Source organism: Dermochelys coriacea, chromosome 3, assembly GCF_009764565.3.
Source record: "Dermochelys coriacea isolate rDerCor1 chromosome 3, rDerCor1.pri.v4, whole genome shotgun sequence".
NCBI lineage: Eukaryota > Metazoa > Chordata > Testudines > Dermochelyidae > Dermochelys > Dermochelys coriacea.
The window spans coordinates 149308539-149332230 of record NC_050070.1 but is presented as its reverse complement, the minus strand read 5'-3'; the positions used below and the strand labels follow the sequence as shown (position 1 = coordinate 149332230).

The 23692-nt window shown below is 40.9% G+C and overlaps 1 protein-coding gene across 3 annotated transcripts in view; it reads right to left on the bottom strand.

Moving 5' to 3' along the window:
• The window catches only part of RASGRP3 (RAS guanyl releasing protein 3), a 93168-nt gene extending 88659 nt beyond the window's left edge, over positions 1-4509 (bottom strand). The window contains exon 1 of one of the 3 annotated variants that reach the window (XM_038397649.2): positions 4244-4509. The gene's annotated coding sequence lies outside the window, so the exon portion shown is untranslated. The remainder of the gene's footprint in view (positions 1-4243) is intronic. The other 2 variants (XM_043511542.1, XM_043511543.1) reach the window with 2 other exon arrangements.
• Between the last annotated feature and the right edge of the window lie 19183 nt (positions 4510-23692).

The window sequence follows — 23692 nt, the reverse complement described above, 5'->3', positions numbered from 1 at the left end:
ACGATCAGAATTTTGTCCCTAATTCTCCTTTCTAAGAGTATGAATTTATTAAAAGTATGTGTGATGGGTTGGACCCCTTGGGAAGTCACTTGATGTGCTGAGATACCACTGAGTCTACCTGTTCTGCCAGCATGGGCCCCCTTTTACCTGTCTTGCTGAGCCAGACTCTTAAAACCTCCTCTAACACACACAGCCAGGTAGGGACACATCCAGCTGCAGATCAGCTCTGGAAAGACTCAGTTTAAGGGACTTGGTCCAGCACTCAGATGGCCACCTCACTTGGAGTACAGGCCCAAAGATATATTATATTCGCCTCTTCCCTCAATGTCGAAGAGGATATGCACAATTTCTCACCCCCCCCAGTTAGAAATCACATAAACTGGATTATATTATAAGACAGAAATACATTTATTAACTATAACAGGTGTATTTTAAGTAGTTAAGGAGGTAGCAGACAGAACAAGGCAGATTACTAAGAAAATAAAACAGAGCATGCAAACTAATCTTAATACATTAAAGAAACTGGTTACATGTGGGTTCTCACCCCTAAATGTGGTTCTAATAATCTTCTTCACAGGCCAGATGCCTTTCCAGCCTGGGTCCAGTTCTTTCCCCGTGTTCAGTCTTATTTGTTTCCAGCAGCCATCTTAGGTGGAGTAGCAGGGGAGAATTGATGATCTGGATTACCTCACTCCCCACTTTTAAATAGGATTTGCATAAAGTCGGAGTCCTTTGTTTCCTAATTTGACACCTCTCTCCGTTACAGTGGAAAGTTACAAGAAGTCCCAGGTAATATTTTAGCATCAGGTGACAAGACCACCTGACTCTATAGGGCCCTCGTAGCCATTCTTCACAGGCAGACTCATACGTTCACAGGAAGACTACGCTCTTTTACAGCCCATTGTCCTTGTTGATGGGCCATCTGCCCTGTCTGGCTTTTCCATTGTTGTACAGTAACTCCCCACTTAACATCCTCTCGCTTAACGTTGTTTCGATCTTACATCCCTGCTCAATTACAGAACATGCTCCATTTAAAATTGTGCAATGCATTTCTATAACGTCGTTTGACTGCCTGCTTTGTCCACAGCTGGCAGCCCCCCCATCAGCTCCCCTATGCCCCCCCACAGCGCCTCCCGCCCGCCGGCATACCCCGCGGACCAGTGCTTTCCCCCTCCTCCCCCTGCCTCCCGAATGCCACAAACCAGCTGATTGCCACAGGCAGGAGGCAGGGAAGGGAGGGGGGAGGCTACGTGCCGAGTCCTCGCTCCTCCCCCCACCCTCCTGCCCCCGAACGTCGCAAGCCAGCTGATTGCTGCGGGCAGGAGGGAGCAGGGAGGAGCAAGGACACGGCATGTGGACTAAAGGGGGGGGGAGAAGAAGAGGCAGGTTAAGGGTGGGGGCTTGGGGGAAGGGGTGGAGTGAGCGGGCCGAGGGTTGAACCCCCTGCCCCTGGTGCTTGCAGAGTAGGGGAAGCTGCCCCTGCTGCTGGGCAATGTGCTTCTCCTAGCCTACAGCACTGTCAGCTTCCTTGCCTTTCTCATTGTCTCCAGTGCCAGTGGGCTGTGCCTGTGTGGGGTAAGGCGGGGGCACCTCCCAACTATAGTATTGAACTGTACTGTATGGCAAAAATTTTTTTCCCTGGAACCTAACTCCCCCCCCCCCCCATTTACATTCATTCTTATGGGGAAATTGGATTTGCTTAACATCGTTTCACTTAAAGTTGCATTTTCCAGGAACATAACTACAACATTAAGTGAGGAGTTACTGTACCTAAAGTGTTGGCAGTGAGCGTCACCCAAAGTAGCATAGTTGAAATACAGGTATATAGTCAATATTCCTAATTTCAGATACAGAAATGATACATGCATACAAATAGGATAATCACATTCAGTAAATCATAACCTTTCCAATGATATCTCACATGAGCTATCTTGCATAAAGTATATCTCAGTTATGTCATATTTATATCATAAGCATATTTTCATAAAAATATGGAATGAGAAATCACAGTAAGAATTAAGTAATTTCTAATTAACCTCTATAATATACTCCCTCTTTTTGATAGGCGCGCATGAAACTGCCTCAGTACACTATTCTGTCATTTTAAGCCATGGTAACTATTACAAACTAACAATATAAAATGGCTGGTTCCCAAACAGTTTTCCTCTTCCTGGCTAAACAATAGTCTCAGGTTTTGTTCACATGTACAAGCCAAATGTACTTTTAAAATAATATTGTAGTGAACATCTCAGACCTGAAAAATTCTGAATGTTTGACTACTTATGCAGAGAAATCAACTTATCCTATATTTTCTGGAATTAACAAGGCTGATACACGTGCATTGTACAAAGTGAGAACAATGTTGCTATTCAGTTGGGTCACTGAAGTCTAGCTATTAATATTAATTAAACCAATTGCATTCACTTAGGGATAGATTTTGCAACCCTTATGCAGTTTGATGAGCACTTACTCATCTGAGTAGCCCTACTGAAGTGAGCAAGAGGTAATCTGTGTTAATAAGGATTGCACAATTTACCTTTTTTCGACTTAAAAACTATGGGCCAAATCCTCTCTCTGTTTTCACTCAGTCCTTATGCAGACAAAACTTTTACTGAAGTCAAGCATAAATAGCATTGAGTAAGAACAAATTGACTATCAACCTTCTCCACAAAAATTAATTGTATCTACCAAGGCATCCATTGCAAATATTTTAATAGACCAAAATCTTGTGCAGTGCTGAGTATCTATATTGCCATTGACTTCATTCTCACCAGAGATGCTCCATACTTCACAGGAGCAGGACCACAATCTCTTAGAAAAGACAACTGTTGTAAGGAAACAAGCAGTGCTTTAAACCAGATAGAATAAGAGACCTGATGCCATGAAATCCTAGCTCAGCACTAAACAGGATTGGGCCATTAGTAAACAGAATGGATTGACACTATTTACCATTGTCCTATCCCAGCTTTTCACCTCCATATGTATCAGCAGACATCCTGCCTTGCTATCTTCACAACAACAGACTCTAAACATAACACCATCCTACCAGGATAAAGCAGCGTAACAGCATACACATTTCCTTTTCTTTTCCTCACCAGCAACATCTTACAATAACACACTAATCCTTAATAACATGAGTAATTCATGAGTAATAGGGATTGTACCATGATAGACATAATACAGTACATCGCTGAAACAAGTATAATGATCACTCTCGTGATTAATTCAAGGATAGTGAAAAACCCATAGTACTGTCCACACGCTGTGGAGATCATTGAATATTTCAGTATTATATGATATAGCCTGTATTTCTACTATTTTGACTTCAAGTCACACACCACCACCTCCTATTTTAGCATGAGGCAAAGCAATTTTGAAATGAAGAAAACAAAAAACAACCTAATCTAGATCGCCATCTCTGAGAGAAAATCTGTATTTTTAGGTCTTTCTTCTAAGAGTCTTCTGTTCTTGTTAGTACCCATCCAGTAAGATGATATATTTTATACCCTGACATTTTACAATGTAGCTTTTATAGATAATTTCAGGTTACGTTTGTCATGAGATGATATAAAATGTGTAAATAATATCCCAAAACAAAAGGCCTACATTTTCTAATCTATTTCAGTCTGCCATTGATTACATTGGACTTTGTAATGGCTGCTGCATCATTTTGAAATTAAATAAGCAAGCAAATAAATAAATTAATCCCAAATATGTAATTTGCCATCATGTATTTAAGAACAATATAAACTTTCAGATGCCTCCATTTTAGGTTGGATTATTTTCTGTGGACATGTCTGACAAGATTAAATCTTTTATTTTGTGACATTTTAAATAATGTACATTTTGGTGTTGACTTCATGTTTTTCTTTATAGGAAAAAAGCTTCCATCAAAATGGCTGTAGTAATTAATAACTGTAAGCTCAAACAGAAGACAAATGTATCAGAAATAGCAAAATTATCTAATAGTAGTTGTTTGGAAAAGATTTCTATTGCTTAGGAGGAACTCTTAAGGATCTATAACCAAACCACAATTATTTCTCAAGCAAGTTTTATCATTAAAAGCCAATTAACCTAGTAATATGTTTGTGCGGCAAAATTCATTCTCCGAAGCCCATACTAAAATGTATGGAGAATGAATTTTGCCACACAAACATATTATTATTACTAGCTGCTAGACTGCAAAACCATGGACAACTGCATTAAGAGTGTAGCCAGCAGAAATGCCAAAGAATATACTGACCTTAATTTGACACAGTCCACCCCTTTTCAGTACTGTATAGTTCTTCTTTTTCCCCACAATAACTTCTCTTACATGTGTTGAGCTGCTGAGATTTTTCTTTCCTCTTCTTCAGTACTTACATTATTTTCATTCTTCACCCCCACCCCCTTTTAATGATTCTAAAGAGAAAAACAGAATTGTGCTCTGTTTACTCTCAGCAGCTACAGTAAAGCTGGAGAGCTTTTAAGCCCAATTAGTTCTAGATTGTTTGGCTAAATGGCAGTCACACTTCCTGCTATTCTTTCCCAACTTAGTTTTTCTGCTTCCAGTGGAGGTTTTTCCTTTTCTTGGACTATAAATAGGTCTGCCACTACACAGTATATAACAATAAAGAAGGCAGGAAATATATTTAAACAAAGGAGAGATCTTGTATTTTAGCTATTGAATACTTAAATGTATATAAAACTTTTAGAAGAAGTTTCTTGTTTTTCAGATGCTGTTCTCATCTATATGAGCGGAACATTATTGGTAATAAAATGTTATTAGGATTTCATCCGGATCTATTACACAGCACTGTGATGGGACATAACAGCATCGGACTTCTTGACCTTACATAGTTTTCTTTAGTTACTAGTATTTCACTTTAATATTAATTTTGCTTACCCTCAAACTCCAGTGAGGGCTTTGTGGGATTAAACAAAGACTTAATGTGGGGATGTTTTAATAAAAGCGAACTAAAAGGAACAAAACACTGTTTAGGGAATGCTCTAAATTAAGATTCCAAAATATATATTATAATAGGTGTAGGAATCACACACCATGTCTAATCTTGTGAATTCAGACCAATTCTCCAATTTGTCAAGGTCATTTTTGAATTCCAGTGCTATCCTCCAAAGTGCTTGCAACTCCTCCCAGCTTGGGATCATCTACAAATTTTATAAGCTTACTCTCTACTACATTATCCAAGCCACTAATGAAAATATTGAATCATTTTGGAGCTGACCCCTGAGGAACCCCACTAGCTATGCCTTCTCAGTTTGACAGCAAGCCATTGACAATACTCTTTGAGTAATCTTTCAACCATTTATGCACTCACCTTATAATAATTTCATCTAGAACACATTGCTCTAATATGCTTATGAGAATGTCACATGGGACTGTATCAAAAGTCTTACTAAAATCAAGATATATCACATTTACTGCTTCCTCCCATCCACTAGGCCAGTAACCCTGTAAAAGGAAAATAGGCTGATTTGGCACGATTTGTTCTTGACATATCCATGCTGGCTCTTCCTTATAACCCTATTATTCTGGAAGTGCTTACAAATTGATTGTTTAATAATTTGTTCCAATATCTTTCCAGGTATCAAAGTTAAGCTGACAGACAGGTCTATAATTCTCCAGGTCCTCTTTGTTCTCCTTTTTAAAAATAGGGACTATGTTTGCCCTTCTCTAGTCCTCTGGGACCTCATCTGTCCCCCAGGAGTTCTCAAAAATAATTGCTAATGGTTTCAAGATTGCTTCAGCTAGTTCCTTTAATATCCTAGAATGAATTTCATCAAGCCCTGCTGACTTGAATACATCTCACTTTTGCAAATATTCTTTAACCTGTTCTTTCACTATTTTGGCTTGTGTTCCTTTCCCCTTTTTGTTAATTGTGTTGATATCTGTTCACCCTTATTATTTTTTAGTGACGACTGAAGCAAAATAGGCAATAAATACCTCAATCTTCTTTATGTCATCAGTTATTATCTCTCCTTTAATGCTAAGCATGTACCTACACTTTCCTTCATCTTTCTCTTGAGCCTAATGTATTTAAAGAACATCTATGTATTGCCTTTTATGTCCCTTGCTAGGTGTAACTCATTTTGTGCCTTAGCCATTCTGATTTTGTGTCTACATGATTGTGCTGTTCTTTTGTACTCCTCCTTAGCATTCATCCATGTTTCCACCTTGTGTAGGATTCCTTTTTTGCTTCGCAGGTCATTAAAGAGCTCCTGATGCAGCCATATTGGTCCTTTGCAATTCTTCACATCTTTTCTTCGCATCAGGATAGATTTGCAGTTGTCCCTTTAATATTGTCTCCTTGAAAAATCGCCAGCTCTCCTGAACTCCTTTATCCCTTAGATTTTCTTCCCATGGGGCCTTACCTAGCAGTTCTCTGAGTTTTGAAGTCATTGTCCTTATTCTCCTGCTCTCATTCCTTTCTTTCCTTAGAATCATGAAACCTAAGATTTCATGATCACTGTCACCCAAATTGCCTTTCACCTTCAGATTTGCTATCAATTCCTCCCTCTTGGTCAGAATCAAGTCTAAAATGGCTGTCTCCCAAGTTACTTTCTCCACCTTTGAAACAAAAAGTTGTCCCCAGTACATTCCTAGAACTTACTGGAAATTTTGTGTTTTGCCATTTTTCTTGTCCAACAGATGTCTATGTAGTTAAAGTCCTCCATTACTACCAGGTCTTGTGTTTTTGGATATTTCTGTTAGTTGTTCTAAAATAGTCCCAATGTTGTGTTTTTACATGTTCACTTTTCAGAATACCACTGGACTTTAATGCACAGGGTGCTCAGTGGTGTTCCACTTGTATAGTCCAATTCAAATCCATTTATGCCATGAATCAACTGAGTGAGTTGCCAATGTTTTTGGACATAAATTCACATAATCTGGCACTATTAGCACCTTGTGCAGTCTATGCCCAAGAGAGACATAGGGCTGAAGTGGTATGGATGTGTGTGTTAGGACTGTGAGAGAAATCTTGCATGATGTCTGCCAGTGCTGTTAGTCTCAATTTTCTTGAGCATCAAAAATCAACTATACCTTTCCTCAACATTAGTCAAAAATATCGCCAAAGGGTTAAGAATTGAATGGAAGGCTTTAAGAATGATTTCTTGTTGGCACTCTGATGTCATCAGACACCAAGAGGAAATTCTCATCCATGATGTAGTGCTTTTAAAAAAAATGTATTCCCAATTTAAAAAAAAACAACAAAGCAGAAACAAAAAACTCTCCCCAAGAAGCTACTTGTACTCCCTTCCCTCATGGAAGGCCTGGTGGAGACAGCTTCCAACTTCCACTTTAAAGAGCTCTTTGGAAAATCAGTAGTTGATGGAGCTACAACAGCTAATATAAAGACAGTCACTAGGAGGAAAGAGTGTGTGACTGAGGAAGAATAATCAGAAGAATTGTAAAAAGAAAAGGAGTACTTGTGGCACCTTAGAGACTAACAAATTTATTAGAGCATAAGCTTTCGTGAGCTACAGCTCACTTCATCGGATGCATTTGGTGGAAAAAAAAACTCAGAAGAAGAAAAACAGAAAAATTGTGTGTCTCAGAGCAGAACAGAGATTTCTTTTTGTCTGACAGCACCATTCTTACTCTATGGCTTTCCTAAATTGCAGAAAGCTCAATTATGCTTTTTTGCAAAATCCTATGTTTGTGGCTGTGTAGAGCATTGGCTCTCAACCTTTCCAGACGACTGTACCCCTTTCAAGAGTCTGATTTGTCTCGCGTATCTCCAAGTTTCACCTTACAAAAATACAAAAGTGTCACAGCACACGGTTATAGAAAAATGTCTTGCTTTCTAATTTTTGCCATATAATATAAAATAAATCAATTGTAATATAAATATTGTACTTACATTTCAGAGTATAGTGTAGAGAGCAGCATAAAGAAGTCATTGTCGGTATGAAAATTTAGTTTGTACTGACTTTGCTAGTGCTTTTTATATAGCCTGTTGTAAAACTAGGCAAATAGCTAGATGAGTTGACGTACCTCCTGGAAGACCTCTGCGTACTCCCAGGGGTACATGTACCCCTGGTGTAGAGTGTCTTACCCAAGGGGGGCCACTGGAAGGTAGAATTCTTCCTGCAGCTCCTTGGCACACAAGTCACGTGTGCACGCTGCTATACCCCTATATGGGTTGCAGCATACACTTCCACCCTACATGCTAGTTCCATTCTGCAGCCAGTGTAAAGAGGGATAGTTCCATGGTGTCCTCTCTTTCCCACCTCCTTTTGTTTGCATTGCATTGCTGGGGGAGTACAGTGTTAGAGGCTGATTTAAATAGCTGCCAGAGGAAACCATTTGTAGTGCACAACAAATTTTATTAGTCCAACAAAACCCAGGAACTATGCTATGTATTACTGAGTGCCATCCATTGGCACTTTAATCTATTGACATTAAGGGTATGTCTACACAGCAATCAGATGAGTGACTGCAGCACATGTAGACATACCTGAGCTAGTTTTGATCTAGCTAGCTCAAACAATAGCATGGCAGCTGGAGCAACGCGGACTGCACAAGCCTGCCAAGGACCCTGGGTATGTACTGGAATGGCTGCCGTGGCTTCACAATCCTAAAGCTTGACATTTCTATAATGTCCTCCAGCCAGTCTTCTTACACACCTGCAAACATTTGGGACTTACAACAGGCCTATGAGGTTAGGAAGTATTACCCTCATTTTATTGATGTGGAAATGGAATGTAACCCCTAAGGAGTTTTCCTGGGTTCCTGGGGCTCTGTGTGTTGTCACTGGAAGCTCAGGGAGAGGTGCACTGGCCCTGGGGGGGGGGGGGGGGAGCCAAGGCAGACTCAGAATCAGCTCAGCAACCAATAGGAAGTGAGATGCTCCCCTTCCCCCCTCCCCCCCAGGGAGCTGAGGAGAGGGGGGAAGCCTGTTTTGGAGCAGTCTGGAGCTATCCAGGGAAAGGGTGGGTCTGGTTGTGTGGGGAGCTGGAGAGTCTCAGGCTTGCATGCAAAGTTCCCCCTGAGAACTGGCCTCTGGGGACCTAAAAGCAAGACCCCTCAGCTTGAACTTTTCCTGCTCCGAGGTGACTCCCAGTTTGTAGAGTTTTGCTGGGAAAACTTCTCCCAGTCAGGCTGAGTTTGCCCTCCAGCTCTCTAGGTCACAGATCAGGCACCACATGGCACTACTGCTCTGGCTGCTGCCTGCTGTGAGTGTGTCTGAGAATAAAGTTTGGATTTTAGTCGAGTTGTGTAATCTGCACCTTGAGCCCTGCACCGCTTGGTGGTGAGAGGAAATCCTGGGATTAGAAGCAGCCTGACTCCTGCATGAAGAGCAGGCCTGCCAGCAGTAGCCATCATCCCCTCTGCAGTGACTGAGGAGTTTAGAGCCATCTCTGAATCTGAGGATCATTCACAGAGTTTGTGAGTACACCATCTTTTAGTTAGCTAGTCAGGGAAGTTGTTTGGGGGACCCGTTACTCCCTAAACTGTGTCCTCAAGCCAGGGGGTAAAGGGTTGGGGATTTTATTACCTGCTGCCTATTAAACCTAAGGAAGGACTTACTACCTTATCCCATTCGTGAGTCCTTGGGGCTGTACTGAACCCAACAGCTATATTGTTAACTGCTGCACAGAAGATATCGTGGTCACAGTATTTCTTGGGAGTCTCCAACTATTTGGCAAGTAAATGGGGGTTGCCCTGTGGTTAGAATTTTCCTGCCAAGGTGCCCTAGTGACACTGCCAGGAAAGAATGAGGGGAATGGAGGCACTGCCCAATACATTCATATGGGAAGAAAATAAAGGAGTTACACCCTGCTGAGTGATGGTGGGATCCAGAAGAACCCAGGCCCGTCCATCAAAACCTGTAAGCAGATTGGTATTAAAGGAGGTAACCAGGTGGAGTGGCTGCGCTACAGGAGCCACAACGTGATTTGCCTACGATCACACAAACAAATGGATAGTACAGCCAGGAATAGAAGATCTCATGTTGCCCAGTTCAGTTCTTTAACAAGATGTCCAGCTCAAAAAAAAAAAAAAATTCCCCTATTGCAAACAAAATATAAGAGCAGAATTAAAACTTCCAAATAAAAACATTTGAAACAGAGTAAAAACTAGGCCTGTCAATTAACTGCAGTTAACTCACATGATTAACTCAAAATAATTAATTACGATTAAACAAATTAATCACGATTAATCACACTTATAACAATAGAATACCAGTTGAAATTTATTAAATATTTTTGGATGTTTTTCTACATTTTCAATATTGATTTCAATTACAACACAGAATACAAAGTGCACAGTGCTCACTTTATATTATTATTTTTGATTACAAATATATGTACTGTAAAAATGATAAAACAAAAGAAATAGTATTTTTCAATTCACTTCTTACAAGTACTAAAGTGCAATCTTTTTATTGTGAAAGTGTAACTTACAAATGCAGATTTTTTGGAGTTACATAACAGCACTCAAAAAAACCCCCATCAGTGTAAAACTTTAGAGTCCACTCAGTCCTAGTTCTTATTCTGCCAGTCGCTAAGACAAACAAGTTTGTTTACATTGACAGGAGATACTGCTGCCTGCTTCTTATGTACAGTGTCACCAGTAAGTGAGAACAGGCGTTCGCGTGGCACTTTTGTAGTCTGTGTTGAAAGGTATTTACATGCCAGATATGCTAAACATTCATATGCCACTTCCTGCTTTGGCCACCATTCCAGAGGACATGCTTCTATGCTGATGATGTTCATTTAAAAATAATTTGTCAATTAAATTTGTGACTGTACTCCTTGGGGGGAGAATTGTATGTCTCCTGCTCTGTTTTACCCGCATTCTGCATATATTTCATGCTATAGCAGTCTCAGATGATGACCCAGCACATATTCGTTTAAAGAACACTTTCACAGCAGATTTAACAAAACGCAAAGAAGGTACCGATGTGAGATTTCTAAAAATAGCTACAGCACTCGACCCAAGGCTGATGTGAGATTTCTAAAAATAGCAACAGCACTCGACCCAAGGTTTAAGAATCTGAAGTGCTCTCCAAAATCTGAGAGGGATCTGAGGTGTGGAGCATGCTTTTAGAAGTCTTAAAAGAGCAACACTCTGATGCAGAAACTACAGAACCCAAACCACCAAAAAAGAAAATCAACCTTCTGCTGATGGCATCTGACTCAGATGATGAAAATGAACATGCGTCAGTCCGCACTGCTTTGGATCATTATCAAGCAGAATTCATCATCAGCATGGAAGCATGTCCTCTGGAATGTTGGTTGAAGCATGAAGGGAGATACGAATCTTTAGTGCACCTTGCAACACCAGATACAACAGTGCCATGCAAATGCCTGTTCTCCCTTTCAGGTGACATCATAAATAAGAAGCAAGCAGCATTATCACCTGCAAATTGTAACTAACCTTGTTTGTCTGAGTAATTGGCTGACCAAGAAGTAGGACTGAGTGGACTTGTAAGCTCTAAAATTTTACATAGCTTTATTTTTGAATGCAGTTTTTTTGTACATAATCCTACATTTGTAAATTCAACTTTCATGATAAAGAGATTGCACTACAGTACTTGTATGAGGTGAATTGAAAAATACATATTTTTTGTTTTTTACAGTATAAATATTTGTAATCAAAAATAAATATAAAGTGAGCACTGCACACTGTGTATTTTGTGTTGTAATTGAAATTAATATATTTGAAAATGTAGTAAACATCCAAAAATATTTAAAATAAATGGAATTCTGTTTAACAGCACAATTAGTTTTTTAGTCACTTGACAGCCCTAGTAAAAACATTTAATTCTTTGTTTACCTATCATGATTACTGTACTAACCAAGAATGCTAATATTTTGCCCAAGTATCATTCTTAGTAAGAGGCCACTTCACTACAGTATTCTGTATGCTGTTAAATATTTGCTAAAAAGTAGGTGCAGATAGCTGTTCTTGTGAAAATAATGCAGTGCAAAAATGAGCACCTTATGGATTACTAGGATTCGTTTTGAAAATGAAAAACATCTGATGAAAAAACAATGAAAAATTGTGAAACCCCAAATCATTTTGTTAAAAAAAATAGAATGAAAACATTTCTAAATTTTCAAAATTCCTGCAAATTTTGTCTTCTGTTTTTTGACGAGCTCTAGCTGCCATCTCTTACCCAAATGGTGATAAAAAGCTGTTGCTGGTCTCTGTTGCTAGTTAGACATCAGGGGTTAGTGTGGAATCCAGTAAGACCCTAAAGTTGCCACCATTTTTGCTGACAGATTAGCTCAGGTGTGGGAGCAGCATGTGGGCCTCATTCTCTTCTCACTTCCACCAATTTGACACTGGTATAACTGAATTGATTGCAGTTACTCCTGATTTATATTAGTGTCAGTGAGAGGAGAATCAGATTAATTTTCTTCGGCAATATTTCAGAGTGATTCCATTTGCTTACCAGTGTCACTTAAATTTTTTGTCTTGAATTAGAGATACCTGGCCTTTATTCAATTCCTTATCTCTGCCAAGTCATGGGAAAGCAGGGAACAGTTCCGTTAGGGACTGTTGAAAAGGAGACAGAGCTGAGCACCATCAGCATACAGAAGACTTGGTAGCCCAAATCCCTTCTCCATCTCTCCTAGTAGTTAGAGATAAACCCTAAACAAGAGTGGTGATAGGACAACGCCGAGCAATTAGCCGGTGCCATCACTGGTGAACTCTCTGAAAGGAAAGTGCAGAGGGGTGATTCCACCCTCCCCTACCAGATTACATAGAGTAGCATGTCGTGAGTGATGGTATTGGAGTTTTCTGAAAGATCCAGATAATACAGTATATCAGCATTGACACTTGGGGTGAAATCTTGGCTCAGCTGCAATTTTTCCATTGACTTCCATGAAGCCAAGATTGCACCATTAGTTTCTGTCCATGACTGTTTACTTTGCTTAAGAAGGACCTTTGGTGAGGGACCTTCTCAAAGCCATGTTGACTCTTCTCCAACATTATGCACATTGTGCGTCTGATAATTCTGTCCTTTACTAGAGTTTCAACCAATTTGCCTGGTACTGAATTTAGGCTAACCAGCCTGTAATTGCCAAGATAGTTTCTGAAGCCTTTTTTAAAAATTGGGTTACATTAGCTATTCTCCAGTCTTCGTCTGATACAGAGGCAGATTTAAGCAATAGATTACATACCACAGTTAGTAGTTCTGCAATTTCATATTTCAGTCTCTGTACAACTCTTGGGTGAATCCCTTCTGGTCCAGGTGACTTCTTATTGTTTAATGTATCAATTTGTTCTTCTATTGACACCTCAATATGGGACAATTCCTCAAATTTGTCACCTAAAAAGAATGGCTCAGGTATGGGAATCTCCTTCACATCCTCTTTAGTGAAGACTGATCTAAAAATTCATTTACTTCTCTGCTACGGCCTTGTCTTCCCTGAATGCTCTTTTTTGCACCTCAAGTATCCAGCAGCCCCACTGGTTGTTTGGCAGGCTTCCTGATTCTGATATATTTTTAAAATGATGTTAATTTGTGTCTTTTGTTAGTTGCTCTTCAAATTATTTTTTGGCCTGCCTAATTATACTTTTATCCTTGACGTGTCAGAATTTATGCTACTTTGTATTTTCCTCAGTAGGATTTGACATCCATTGTTTAAAGGATACCTTTTTGCCTCTAACTGCCTCTTTTACTCTGCTCTTTAGCCATGGCAGGCATTTCACTCTTATAACATCAGGAATGGTACGGAGAAAGTGTAATGCATGAACTAGGTGTCACCTGGTGAAATGAATAGGCTTAGAACAAACAAAAGGAAGTACTTCTTCACACAGTGCACAGTCATCCTCTGGATCTTGTTGCCATGGTATGTTTTGAGGCCAAAGGGATAACTGGGTTGAAAATAATTAGATAAGTTCATGGAGGATAGGTCTATCAATGGCTATTAGCTAAGATGATCAGGGATGCAACCTGTGCTCCGGGTGTCCCTAAACCTCCAACTGCCAGAAGCTGGGACTGGGTGACATGGAATGGATCACGTGAAATTCCCCTGTTCTGTTCATTCGATCTGAAGCATCTGGCTCTGGCCACTGCTAGTAGACAGGATACTAGTCCAGCTGGAACATTGGTCTGACCCAGTATGGCAATACTTATTTGTTTTCATATAGAATGATGTCATAATCTTATACTGCCATTTCTTCATTTTACCGCCATATTGTTCTTTGACATTTTTGGCTATGTATGGAATTATTCTAATCCTTTACCTGTAATATAGTATAGTTAGTTCATGTATAGTATCTACCATCCAGTGAGCCCAAGTATTTTACAAAAATAAGTTAAACCTCTCAACACCCTAGTGTAATGGGGAAGTGTTATCACTCCAAATGCACAGATGAGTATACTGCTGCATAGTGACTTGCTCAAAGGGTATTTCTGCACTCAAGCTGGAAGGTGTGATTCCCAGCTTGAGTAGACACGACCTACCATTGTTAAAAGTAGAGTGTGGTCATGTGGCATGAGCGGCAGAAGGGGCTCGCTGCCCCAAGTATTTACTCATACAAGATGCTAGGCACATATTAATGGCAGCTAGCTTCTCACACTGTTACAGCTATGCTCTATTTTTAGCATGCTGACTCAATCAAAGCTAATGTGGGTATGTCTACTTGAGCTGAAAATTACACTTCCAGCTCAAAATATAGGCATGCCCAAAGTCACCAGCGCAAGTCTGTGGTAGTGCTATGAATCAAACCCAAGACTCCTAACTCCTAGTCAGCTGTGAGATCACTAGATTATCTTCCCATTTTTACATGATACCTTTTGCCCTAGACTATTGGAAGGTTTTTAAAATAACAATTTTTAGAATTCAATTGCCTTACTCAGCCCACTAAGCATCCTAAATAGTTCTTATCCCAAGATTTGTTTCTGAATTTTCAGCTGCTAACATTGATTGCTCTCTTTTCAGTATGGGGCCTCCTGGCTTTTCACATGAAGCATGAAGATTCAGATAAAGATTATTTTTTCATGTTAAGGCTATTTATAAATACATAGTTTGTCACTCCCCAAACTACAGGAGTTTGACTGATCATACAATAGTTTTGAACGAACTGGGAATCTAGGAGCTATGGTGACCCCTAGTGATAATGACTGGAGGTAGAGTACCTCAGCTCTTAAAAGCTCTGAACAAGATATATCTACAAAGCTTCTTTCACTTCTGTTGTTTTTTTTCCTATTCACATCATATTTAATGTAGTCTATAATGCAAACACATTTTGGGAGCTTAATCTCTGCATGTGTGTCTGCAATTCCTTGTTGTATTTACCCACATTTCTTTCCAGTCATTAAACACTTTGTGTAATGGAATGCTAAACTGTATTATACAGTTCAGCCAATAAGTGGCAGTATGTAAAATACCTTTTTTAGATGAGCCTCAACCATATCTGTTAAAGTATTAAAGAATCTTATGATGAACACATCCAGTGCGTACGAGCAAGCTCTGTAGCCAGTCCATATCTGTATGATCTCTTCAGTGACCCAGAGATCAGCTTTGACAAACCTTTAGAACGATCAGACTGGTTTCAGAGTAGCAGCCGTGTTAGTCTGTATTCGCAAAAAGAAAAGGAGTACTTGTGGCAACTGAGAGACTAACAAATTTATCTGAGCATAAGCTTTCATGAGCTACAGCTCACTTCATCGGATGTATTCAGTGGAAAATACAGTGGGGAGATTTATATACACACACAGAGAACATGAAACAATGGGTTTTATCATACACCCTGTAAGGAGAGTGATCACTTAAGATGAGCTATTACCAGCAGGAAGGGGGGGGAAGGAGGAAAACCTTTTGTGGTAGTAATCAAGGTGGGCCATTTCCAGCAGTTAACAAGAACGTCTGAGGAACAGTGGGGGGTTGGGTGGGGGGGAAATAACATGGGGAAATAGTTTTACTTTGTGTAATGACCTATCCACTCCCAGTCTCTATTCAAGCCTAAATTAATTGTATCCAGTTTGCAAATTAATTCCAATTCAGCAGTCTCTTGTTGGAGTCTGTTTTTGAAATTTTTGTTGAAGGATAGCCACTCTCTGGTCTGTAATCGAGTGACCGGAGAGATTGAAGTGTTCTCCGACTGGTTTTTGAATGTTATAATTCTTGACGTCTGATTTGTGTCCATTTATACTTTTACATAGAGACTGTCCAGTTTGACCAATGTACATGGCAGAGGGGCATTGCTGGCACATGATGGCATATATTACATTGGTAGATGAGCAGGTGAACGAGCCTCTGATAGTATGGCTGATGTGAAACTTGTCATTATGCAAGGCACAAGTACTCCTTTTCTTTTAATGATCAGACTGGAAACAATATTTTGTAAGATTTCACATTGCAAATAAACTCCCTGAAGTATCTAGATATAGACGTATCTTTAATTTATGCTAGGAGGAAGCAAGTAGAGTGTATCTTTAAATCCTTTGACTTTACTGAAGACAGTCACAAAGATGACTATGAAAGGGTTTTGACTGTGTTTGATGCATACTTCAGAGAAATGTGGTTTATGAAAGAGCATGTTTTCACCAGAGAATTCAAGAATCAGGGGGAAATGTTGAATATTTTGTAAGTGTTCTGCATTCATTGGCTGAAAATTGTGATTTTTTTGGGAATGCAAAACTTGAAAATATCAGTGACAGGCTGGTTATTGGGTTAACTATACAGATAAAAACTTTTCACAACAGCTACAATTGAAGAGAATTATAACCCTTGCCATACTTATTCAAATAGCAAAACAGTCTGAAATGGTGAAACACCAAACCCTAGAGAAACTTGACAAACTTGAAAGACCTAAAACTAGCTTAGAAACTGTAAACAGAAACTATGAAACACCTGAGGCAGGGAGAGAGAAATTTCAAGCTAAGAGGGACAAATTCCATGCTGCATGCATGAGGTATGGAAAAAGTCATATCCAAGAGATGGTGTATGTCCACAGCCAGAGGCACACGTCGTAATAACTGCATGAAATGTGGACATTTTGCAGCAGTACCAGAGCAATCAGGGAGTTGACTCATATTACAGAGAGCCATTGTGTCTGCGATCTATCACTTGTGAGGGAGGACACTGAATATTCATGACAAGATTATTGACTTGAAAATTGGCTCAGGAGCTGATATCACAATCATCTCAGAAAGGATTTACAATCACCTTCAACCTTCAGACATGTAAGGGACTCAGACATAGGCAGTCTTGTTTAATGGTCACAGCTGGGCTGAGGTCTGCTCATCAGGGACAGAAGCTGGAGGAATCACAAGGCCAGGTTCTGTAAACAAGAGTCAGGGTAAGAGTCAAGCCAGGGTCAGAGATAGTATCAAGTAAGAATCAAGAGGCAAGAATCAGTCAGGCTGGAGTCAGAGACTGGAGATCATAGGCAATACCTGGCTAGAATCAAGAGGCAGGAATTGGAGCTGAAATCAAGCTGGAGTCAGAGACCAGAAATCAGGAGACAAGGCAAAGACTGGCATTACAGCAGGCCAAAGTCTGTGTAACTGCGCAAACAACTTCCTGCAGCAACCCCTGGGGTTAAGTAGGGACACTTGGCAAATCAGAGAACTGCAGGGTACTGTCATTCTGAGTTTCTTGGGTGGTACTTCCTGGGGCACCTACTCTCCACACTGCTCCCTGGTTGTATCGCTGCTTAGCCTCCTGTTGGCACTGTGAGACTATCAGTTTCCCCAGGTTCTGCAGAGCTGGGTTCTAGTCCCTGGATCCTTACACCCAGAACTGAAGTCACCTGACCCATCCCTGTAGGTATTTGGAACTACATGGGCCAGTTCACCACAATAACAATTTACAAAGACAAAAGCTATACATTCAGAATGTAGGTGATCAAAGGACCACAGGTCAACAGTCTTCTCAATAGCAGCCATCATGGGCCTAATGAGAAAGGTGGAAGAACTCAATGGAATATGTGGTGATATTGGACTTTTGAAAAGAAACTCAGTACAAATAACCTTAAGAGACAATGCTGAACTAAGTATATAGTGTACATACACCTCACAAGATCCCATGATTTCATAAAGTGGAAACTGAGTTAAAGAGAATGGAGCAGTTTGGCGTAATCAAGGAAAATCCCAGAACCAACAGCATGGTGTGCCCCAATGGTACCAGTTGCCATACTATCTGGAATGGCTTACAACTGTGAGTGCCTATCTCAGGGCAGACTGTCAGAAAACAAAGGCAGACATCCCAAACTGGTGATACGTTCTATAATTAGATTTCACCAACCCAGTAACAAATGTGAACTCCTGGATCACTGTACCAATCTTACCATGGAGTCGCAAACAGTCCCCTTAGCCTCTGCAGTCTATCTTGCCACCCAAACTGAACTTTGTGATAAAAGGTTATGAAAACCAAAAATCACATCACATCAGATTGCTCCCAGTTCCAAAGGACCAAGTGACTCACCCCAGATCAATTGATACTTCAGATCTTACACCAAAGACAACGCTGGCAGCCAATTCTATTGTAAACTAACTATAGGTTTATTAGCTAAGAAAAAAAAGAATGAGAGTTATTGAGAGGTTAAAGCAGGTAAAATATAATTGGTAAATCACAGTTTGTAACTCCAAATAGTGGCAATGATGTAATATGCTGCCAGTTTCCCAAAAGTCTTTTCCAGGGCTACAATTATTCTGGGGATCTCCGTCTTCTCAGTTATTCTACCCTGTTACAATCCAAACAGTCCAGAAATGAAGTCCTTGAATCCATCTTTTATATCTCCTTTACACAGAAAGCTAGCTGACAGTGTCTGTATCCACATGAAGAAAAGGAGTACTTATGGCACCTTAGAGACTAACAAATTTATTTGAGCATAAGCTTTCGTGAGCTATAGCTCACTTCATCGGATGCATTCGGTGGAAAATACAGTGGGGAGATTTATACACACACACACACACACACACACACACACACACACACACACACACACACACACACACCATGAAACAATGGGTTTTATCATACACATTGTAAGGAGAGTGGTCACTTAAGATGAGCCATCACCAGCAGGAGGGGGGGAAGGAAGAAAACCTTTCATGGTGACAAGCAAGGTGGGCCATTTCCAGCAGTTAACAAGAACGTCTGAGGAACAGTGGGGGGTGGGGTGGGGGGGAGAAATAACATGGGGAAATAGTTTTACTTTGTGTAATGACCTATCCACTCCCGGTCTCTATTCAAGCCTAATTTAATTGTATCCAGTTTGCAAATTAATTCCAATTCAGCAGTCTCTCGCTGGAGTCTGTTTTTGAAGTTTTTTTGTTGACGGATAGCCACTCTCAGGTCTGTGATTGAGTGACTGGAGAGATTGAAGTGTTCTCTGACTGGTTTTTGAATGTTATAATTCTTGACGTCTGATTTGTGTCCATTTATTCTTTTACGTAGAGATTGTCCAGTTTGACCAATGTACATGGCAGAGGGGCATTGCTGGCACATGATGGCATATATCACATTGGTAGATGCGCAGGTGAACGAGCCTCTAATAGTGTGGCTGATGTGATTAGGCCCTATGATGGTATCCCCTGAATAGATATGTGGACAGAGTTGGCAACAGGCTTTGTTTCAAGGATAGGTTCCTGGGTTAGTGGTTCTGTTGTGTGGTGTGTGGTTGCTGGTGAGTATTTGCTTCAGATTGGGGGGCTGTCTATAAGCAAGGACTGGCCTGTCTCCCAAGATCTGTGAGAGTGATGGGTCATCCTTCAGGATAGGTTGTAGATCCTTGATGATGCGTTGGAGAGGTTTTAGTTGGGGGCCGAAGGTGATGGCTAGTGGCCATCTGTTATTTTCTTTGTTGGGCCTGTCCTGTAGTAGGTGACTTCTGGATACTCTTCTGGCTCTGTCAGTCTGTTTCTTCACTTCAGCAGGTGGGTATTGTAGTTGTAAGAATGCATGATAGAGATCTTGTAGGTGTTTGTCTCTGTCTGAGGGGTTGGAGCAAATGCGGTTATATCGTAGAGCTTGGCTGTAGACAATGAATCGTGTGGTGTGATCTGGATGAAAGCTAGAGGCATGTAGGTAGGAATAGCGGTCAGTAGGTTTCCGATATAGGGTGGTGTTTATGTGACCATCGCTTATTAGCACCATAGTGTCCAGGAAGGGGATGTCTTGTGTGGACTGGTCCAGGCTGAGGTTGATGGTGGGATGGAAATTGTTGAAATCATGGTGGAATTCCTCACGGGCTTCTTTTCCATGGGTCCAGATGATGAAGATGTCATCAATGTAGCGCAAGTAGAATAGGGGCATTAGGGGACGAGAGCTGAGGAAGCGTTGTTCTAAGTCAGCCATAAAAATGTTGGCATACTGTGGGGCCATGCGGGTACCCATCTCAGTGCTGCTGATTTGAAGGTATACATTGTCCCCAAATGTGAAATAGTTATGGGTGAGGACAAAGTCACAAAGTTCAGCCACCAGGTTAACCGTGACATTATCGGGGATACTGTTCCTGATGGCTTGTAGTCCATCTTTGTGTGGAATGTTGGTGTAGAGGGCTTCTACATCCATAGTGGCTAGGATGGTGTTTTTAGGAAGATCACCGATGGATTGTAGTTTCCTCAGGAAGTCAGTGGTGTCTCGAAGATAGCTGGGAGTGCTGGTAATGTAGGGCCTGAGGAGGGAGTCTACATAGCCAGACAATCCTGCTGTCAGGGTGCCAATGCCTGAGATGATGGGGCATCCAGGATTTCCAGGTTTATGGATCTTGGGTAGCAGATAGAATACCCCAGGTCGGGGTTCCAGGGGTGTGTCTGTGCGGATTTGTTCTTGTGCTTTTTCAGGGAGTTTCTTGAGCAAATGCTGTAGTTTCTTTTGGTAACCCTCAGTGGGATCAGAGGGTAATGGCTTGTAGAAAGTGGTGTTGGAGAGCTGCCTAGTGACCTCTTGTTCATATTCCGACCTATTCATGATGACAACAGCACCTCCTTTGTCAGCCTTTTTGATTATGATGTCAGAGTTGTTTCTGAGGCTGTGGATGGCATTGTGTTCTGCACAGCTGAGGTTATGGGGCAAATGATACTGCTTTTCCACAATTTCAGCCCATGCACGTCGGCGGAAGGACTCTATGTAGAAGTCCAGTCTGCTGTTTCGACCTTCAGGAGGAATCCACCCAGAATCCTTCTTTTTGTAGTGTTGGTTGGAAGGTCTCTGTGGGTTAATATGTTGTTCAGAGGTGTGTTGGAAATATTCCTTGAGTCGGAGACGTCGAAAATAGGATTCTAGGTCACCACAGAACTGTATCATGTTCATGGGGGTGGAGGGGCAAAAGGAGAGGCCCCGAGATAGGACAGATTCTTCTGCTGGGTTAAGAGTATAGTTGGATAGATTAACAATATTGCTGGGCGGGTTACGGGAACCACTGTTGTGGCCCCTTGTGGCATGTAGTAGTTTAGATAGCTTAGTGTCCTTTTTCTTTTGTAGATAAGCAAAGTGTGTGTTGTAGATGGCTTGTCTAGTTTTTGTAAAGTCCAGCCATGAGGAAGTTTCTGTGGAAGGTTGGTTCTTTATGAGAGTATCCAGTTTTGAGAGCTCATTCTTAATCTTTCCCTGTTTGTGTAGAGAATGTTGATCAGGTGATTCCGCAGTTTCTTTGAGAGTGTGTGGCACAAGCTGTCAGCATAGTCTGTGTGGTATATAGATTGTAATGGATTTTTTATCTTCAGTCCTTTTGGTATGATGTCCATCTGTTTGCATTTGGAGAGGAAGATGATGTCTGTCTGTATCTGTATGAGTTTTTTCATGAAGTTGATAGATTTCCACTCTATACGGCTAAATTCAGTGCCTTGCATAATGACAGGTTTCAGAGTAGCAGCCGTGTTAGTCTGTATTCGCAAAAAGAAAAGGAGTACTTCTGGCACCTTAGAGATTAACAAATTTATTTGAGCATAAGCTTTCGTGAGCTACAGCTCATTTCATCGGATGCATTCAGTGGAAAATACAGTGGGGAGATTTATATACACACACAGAGAACATGAAACAATGGGTTTTATCATACACCCTGTAAGGAGAGTGATCACTTAAGATGAGCTATTACCAACAGGAAGGGGGGGGGAGGGAAGGAGGAAAACCTTTTGTGGTAGTAATCAAGGTGGGCCATTTCCAGCAGTTAACAAGAACGTCTGAGGAACAGTAGGGGATAGGATGGAGGGGGAGAAATAACATGGGGAAATAGTTTTACTTTGTGTAATGACTCATCCACTCCCAGTCTCTATTCAAGCCTAAGTTATTTGTATCCAGTTTGCAAATTAATTCCAATTCAGCAGTCTCTCGCTGGAGTCTGTTTTTTGAAGTTTTTTGTTGAAGGATAGCCACTCTCAAGTCTGTAATCGAGTGACTGGAGAGATTGAAGTGTTCTCTGACTGGTTTTTGAATGTTATAATTCTTGACGTCTGATTTGTGTCCATTTATTCTTTTACATAGAGACTGTCCAGTTTGACCAATGTACATGGCAGAGGAGCATTGCTGGCACATGATGGCATATATCACATTGGTAGATGCGCAGGTGAACGAGCCTCTAATAGTGTGGCTTATGTGATTAGGCCCTATGATGATGTCCCCCGAATAGATATGTGGACAGAGTTGGCAACGGGTTTTGTTGCAAGGATAGGTTCCTGAGTTAGTGGTTCTTAAGTGATCACTCTCCTTACAGTGTGTATGATAAAACCCATTGTTTCATGTTCTCTTTGTGTGTATATAAATCTCCCCACTGTATTTTCCACCGAATGCATCCGATGAAGTGAGCTGTAGCTCACGAAAGCTTATGCTCAAATAAATTTGTTAGTCTCTGAGGTGCCACAAGTACTCCTTTTCTTTTTGCGAATACAGACTAACACGTATCTAGTGTTTATATTTACCAATGAGTTTGTCTGAAGTGTGTGTCAAATCTGCTCAGGTTTACAAAGGCTGGTGTATATCCACTTTCCATTGATGAAGTGGTGAACCAATTCATAAATGTGACTGCTCATCTTGAGCAGTGCAAGACAGTATTTTCCTGAGATACAAGGCTGGGACCTGGGTGGATTTGGCTGGTGCCTTTCTCTAAGTGATTCATGAGTGGCTCTGGGAGCATTCATGCAATCTAGCTGGGTGTGGGGCTCCACATGCTGTTGTGCTGAGTGATCACAGTGCCTGGAGGGGTTTGCTGCTTGTCACTAGCAAAGCATTGTGAGAGACAACCCAGGCTGGAGAGTTAAGGGGGCACAGTGATCCTATGGTCCCAGGCTGCACCCCGGAGATCCTGTCACACAGTGCACCTGAAATTTTCCAAAGAAAGATGGCAGAATTGTTAACAGACACAAACTGATTTGTTGTTTTCATGGACAATATTCTGATATCTGGATCTTCAATGGAAGAACACAACAAAATCCTCAGCAACTACTAAGCCTAATCAGTCAGTCTGGACTGAAGCTAAACAAGGAAAAATGGATTTTCCATGTTCCCTAAATTGAGTTTTTGGGACAGACAACACACAAAGATGGAATCAGTCCTAGTCCTGAGAAAGTAAAAGCAATTTCAGAGTTCAGTGCATCAACTAATGTACTAGAACTGAGGTGTATACTGGGGGTGGTAAATTATGGTGGTCGATACCTAATATCTTTCTACAGTGACAAAACCATTGGATGAACGGTTAAAATCCAACACATCGTGGCTGTGGGGACAAAATAAATGGCTTTCAAAAAAGGAAAAGAAATGATCTCAACAGCTCCAGTTCTCAAGT